Here is a 5742-nt window from a genome sequence, read left to right on the forward strand (position 1 = left end):
ACGGTCTATAATCAGCATTCGAGGATCTAATGTGTCCGGGATGGCTTTTTTGACATGGGACATGACTATCCTCTCAAAACGACTATGACTATGCTCTCAAAACACTTAATTACAGTTGGAGTGAGCGCGATGGAGTAGTAGTCATTCAAACCGGTTATGTTGTTTTTCTTTGGGAGGTGCACTACGGCGGTGGACCTGAAGCATGTAGGTACAGCTGACTGGGTGAGGGACAAATTAAAAACATCTGTAAACACCTCAACCAGCTCTGTAGCACAGAACCTCAATGCATGGAGGTGTTTTCAGCCAGAACCTTGACAACCTGTTGGCATAGTGAAAGCCTGGTGAGGTAGTATTTCTACGATGAAGATCAGGGTGGAACATCACATCAACAGGCTTTGCATTTTCATTTTTTTAAGAGTTGCTAATACACTGAAAAGAAGAACCTAAACTTTTAAATAATCTCTTACTGTAGTCAAAATATGACACCAAAATGATCACTAGTGATACAAGTTAAGTTGCAAGTCAGTTAACTAATTTAAAAAGTTCTCTCCTCTGAGGTGTTGCTGTAAGCACGCACACTCAAACGCAACAGAAAACCATGCTAAGCCCTTGGGAATCTTGCTTTCATACAGAACTTCCTACATAACATTCTACTACACCACTAGCATGTCACTGTGACTATGATGTGATACTAGACTATCATGCTTTATGCCAGTGGTTCTCAAACTTTTTTTGCTGCGCCCCCCTTTGTTTTACAAGAAAAATGTTGCGCACCCACGCACGCACACATCCTCCAACCACACACACCCATATTTTGCTCCATTGCGGTTTATTTCACACCTCAAACATTTAGTAAACAATTAAGCAAATACAAGTAATCTGCAATAAATTACAGGTAGTAAGAAAATAAACTACTAACTCTTTTATGCTACGTGCACACCTACACAGGTATTTTTGAAAACACAGCTGTTTCGTCCACACGGAAACGGCGTTTGGAATCACCGAAAACTGAGATTTTTTTAAAACTCCTTTTTTGCGTTTACGTGTGGACGAGGAATACAGAGTTCATCACGCAACGTCAAAGGTATGTGCCTTTTTTCACGTCATGCTGTGCGCCACGATATTGTTTATATTTTCTTATTCCGTACGTTTTGAAAGCCTACTCCTTCAAAACCGTTCAACTTAGAAAACCATTCAAACATCGTTAGATTCCTATTATTTGGACATGACTGCTTCTATTTTTCTCATTTTTAACATTTATATTTTTAAATTTTATTCAACTTTATTCAACAAAAATTTCCCATGTATTTCAATGGGGAGACCTTCAAATTCTCATTCAACTTACTCATTTTTAAACTCTTACTACTTCCACATACATTGACATAGAGCCACCATTCAAACTTTAAAACGAAGACAAGACATTCAACTATTCAACTTGTATTTATCTTTTCAATATCTATTATACTTTTTCCTTCAGTTTCCAGTTTTAAGTGTTCATGATGTTTTTTCACCCATTTCAGAGTTTAGTAATGGGTGTGTATGGCGACGGAATGTTGGGGCTAGAGTGAGGCAGCTCAACTGCTAGAGTGAGAGGAGCAAAAAAAATTAATCTTAAAATCTTTTTTAAAACTGCCTGCTGTGTCCGCAGCGTTTGCTCTACAGGTATGATTTTACCCTCAAAACGTAGCCATGGCTGTCCTCTTTCATCCCAATGTGTTTACTATTGTCTAGGTGTTATGGTTCTTTCATAAATGTCACCAATGCACAGCCTCCTCCCTCCAACTCTTCCATAGACTCTAATGTTAAAATGGCTCAGAAGGTTCGTTTGAAAATCAGAAGAGCATGGTGTCTTTCCACTGTCACCACGTCCATATAATAAGCTCCACAGGCATGAAAACTGAGAATTAGGTAGACTAGACATTGCTGTCCGCTCACGGTGAAAGAATTTTGTCAATACGACTTTTACTTTTCATTTGGGGCGATTTGTTTCGGCCTGACTTTTCTGTTCATTTTAAGCAGCAAAAAGTGAGGCGCATGTCTGTGTACGTGTGTATGGAGCCATTGGGTGCGTCACTATAGCAACCAGGCTCACACCTGCCTGCTTAACGAGCTCTGCCTGCCACTGTACCAAGATTCATCTTAAGCACTTCTCTTTCAACTGCTGCTGTGTCCACAGTGTTACAGCCATCATTTTACCCTCAAATTGTCGCCATTATTGTTCTCTTTCCAACACCGTATCTTTCAAAGCTCAGGCATTTAAACTTTTTAAACTGTGTGGATCAAAGTGGAGGGATCACATTTGAGTCATTCAGTGATTCAAAGAATATGACCTTTTAATATTCATTCAGATGTTTTCTGACTCTAAATGTTCTTTTCTCATTTCTTAGGGTTTTCTAATTTACATTTAAAACATTTTCAGTTTTTTTCCAACTCCTTCTTCTGTGTAACCTTCAGCTTTTAGCAGTTCAGCACCTTTGTTTCAGGTTAAATTCGTTTTTTTTTTTGTTTTTTTTTTTTTAATCTCATTCAATATTTTTAACTCAAAATTCAGCAATTAATTCATTTCAGTGCATACATTCAGATTCAAGCATTCACACTGCAGTTTCTTCAGAAAATGCACTTTCTAGTTAGTGTGAATGCTTGAAAAGCATTCACAGTATTGTTCTTCTAATCTTTATTATTAGTGTGAATGCTTGAAAAGCATTCACAGTATTGTTATTCGAATCTTTATTATTATTATTATTATTATATTTTATCTATTCCGTACGTTTTTGTAATCCTATAACTTTCAAAACCGTTCAAGCTTAGAAAAACCATTCAAACACCGTTAGATTCCTATTCTTTTGGACAAACACTGCTTCTATTTTTCATATTTTTAACATTTATATTTTTAATTTTATTCAACTTTATTCAACAAAAATTTATAATGTATTCAATGGGGAGACCCTTCAAATCCTCATTCAACTTACTCATTTTTAAACTCTTACTACTTCCACATACATTGACATAGAGCCACCATTCAAACTTTAAAACGAAGACAAGACATTCAACTATTCAACTTGTATTTATCTTTTCAATATCTATTATACTTTTTCTTCAGTTCCAGTTTAAGTTTCATGATGTTTTTTCACCCATTTCAGAGTTTATAATGGGTGGTATGGGACGGAATGTTGGGGCTAGAGTGAGGCAGCTCAACTGCTAGAGTGAGAGGAGCAAAAAAATTAATCTTAAAATCTTTTTTAAAACTGCTGCTGTGTCTGCAGCGTTTGCTCTACAGGTATGATTTTACCCTCAAAACGTAGCCATGGCTGTCCTCTTTCATCCAATGTGTTTACTATTGTCCTAGGTGTTATGGTTTCTTTCATAAATGTCACCAATGCACAGCCTCCTCCCTCCAACTCTTCATAGACTCTAATGTTAAAATGGCCTCAGAAGGTTCGTTTGAAATCAGAAGAGCATGGTGTCTTTCCACTGTCACCACGTCCATGATAATAAGCTCCACAGGCATGAAAATGAGAATTAGGTAGACTAGACATTGCTGTCGCTCACGGTGAAAGAATTTTGTCAATACGACTTTTACTTTTCATTTGGGAGCGATTTGTTTCGGCCTGACTTTTCTGTTCATTTTAAGCAGCAAAAGTGAGGCGCATGTCTGTGTACGTGTGTATGGAGGCCATTGGGTGCGGTCACTGATAGCAACCAGGCTCACACCTGCCTGCTTAACGAGCTCTGCCTGCCACTGTAGCCAAGATTCATCTTAAGCACTTCTCTTTCAAACTGCTGCTTGTGTCCACAGTGTTACAGCCATCATTTTACCCTCAATTGTCGCCATTATTGTTCTCTTTCCAACACCGTATCTTTCAAAAGCTCAGGCATTTAAACTTTTAAACTGTGTGGATCAAAGTGGAGGGATCACATTTGAGTCATTCAGTGATTCAAAGAATAGTGACCTTAATATTCATTCAGGAATGTTTTCTGAACTCTAAATGTTCTTTCTCATTCTTAGGGTTTTCAAATTTACATTTAAAACCATTTTCAGTTTTTTTCCAAACTCCTTCTTCTGTGTAACCTTCAGCTTTTAGCAGTTCAGCACCTTTGTTTTCAGGGTTAAATTTGTTTGTTTTTGCTTGTTTTTTAATCTCATTCAATATTTTTAAACTCAAAATTCAGCAATTAATTCATTTCAGTGCATACATTCAGATTCAGCATTCACACTGCAGTTTTCTTCAGAAATGCACTTTCTAGTTATATTTTATTATTATTATCTATTCCGTACGTTTTTTGAAAGCCAACTCCTTCAAAACCGTTCAACTTAGAAAACCATTCAAACACCGTTAGATTCCTATTCTTTTGGACAACATTGCTTCTATTTTTCTCATTTTAACATTTATATTTTTTAATTTATTCAACTTTTTTCAACAAAAATTTATAATGATTTCAATGGGGAGACCCTTCAATTCTCATTGCAACTTCATCCTCTTTAAACTGTATCTACTTCCACCATATCATTGACACTAGAGCCACCAATTCAAACTTTAAAACGAAGACAAGACATTCAACTATTCAACTGTTATTTATCTTTTCAATATCTATTATTACATTTTTCTTCAGTTCCAGTTTAAGTTTCATCATGTTTTTTCAACCCGTTTCAGAGTTTATAATGGATCGTGTATGGGACGGAAATGTTGGGGCTAGAGTGAGGCAGCTCAACTGCTACGAGTGACGAGGAGCAAAAAAATTAATCTTAAAATCTTTTTTAAAACTTGCTGCTGTGTCCGCAGCGTTTGCTCTACAGGTATGATTTTACCCCTCAAAATGTAGCCATCGCTGTCCTCTTTCATCCAATGTGTTTACTATTGTACTAGTGTTATGGTTCTTTCATAAATGTCACCAATGCACAGCCTCCTCCCTCCAACTCTTCCATAGCCTCTAATGTTAAAATGGCTCAGAAGTTGTTTTGAAAATCAGAAGAGCATGGTGTCTTCCACTGTACCATGTCCATATAATAAACTCCACAGGCATGAAAACTGAGAATTCAGTAGACTAGAAGCTGCTGTCGCTCACGGTGAAAGAATTTGTCAATACGACTTTTACTTTTCATTTGGGAACGATTTGTTTCGGCCTGACTTTTCTGTTCATTTTAAGCAGCAAAAGTGAGGCGCATGTCTGTGTACGTGTGTATGGAGCCATTGGGTGCGGTCACTATAGCAACCAGGCTCACACCTGCCTGCTTAACGAGCTCTGCCTGCCACTGTGCCAAGATTCATCTTAAGCACTTCTCTTTCAACTGTTGCTGTGTCCACAGTGTTACAGCCATCATTTTACCCTCAAATTGTCGCCATTATTGTTCTCTTTCCAACACCGTGTCTTTCAAAGCTCAGGCATTTAAACTTTTTAAACCGTGTGGATCAAAGTGGAGGATCACATTTTCTTCATTCAGTGATATCAAAGAATAGACCTTTTAATATTCATTCAGATGGTTTTCTGACTCTAAATGTTCTTTTCTCATTTCTTAGGGTTTTCTAATTTACATTTAAAACATTTTCAGCTTTTTTCCAACTTCTTCTTCTGTGTAACCTTCAGCTTTTAGCAGTTCAGCACCTTGTTTTCAGGTTAAATTTGATTTTTGATTTTTTTTTTTAATTTATTCAATATTTTTAACTCAAAATTCAGCAATTAATTCATTTCAGTGCATACATTCAGTTCAAGCATTCACACTGCAGTTTCTTCAAGAAAATGCAA

This window comes from Astatotilapia calliptera, chromosome 22 (genome assembly GCF_900246225.1).
Source record: "Astatotilapia calliptera chromosome 22, fAstCal1.2, whole genome shotgun sequence".
Taxonomy (NCBI): Eukaryota; Metazoa; Chordata; class Actinopteri; order Cichliformes; family Cichlidae; genus Astatotilapia; species Astatotilapia calliptera.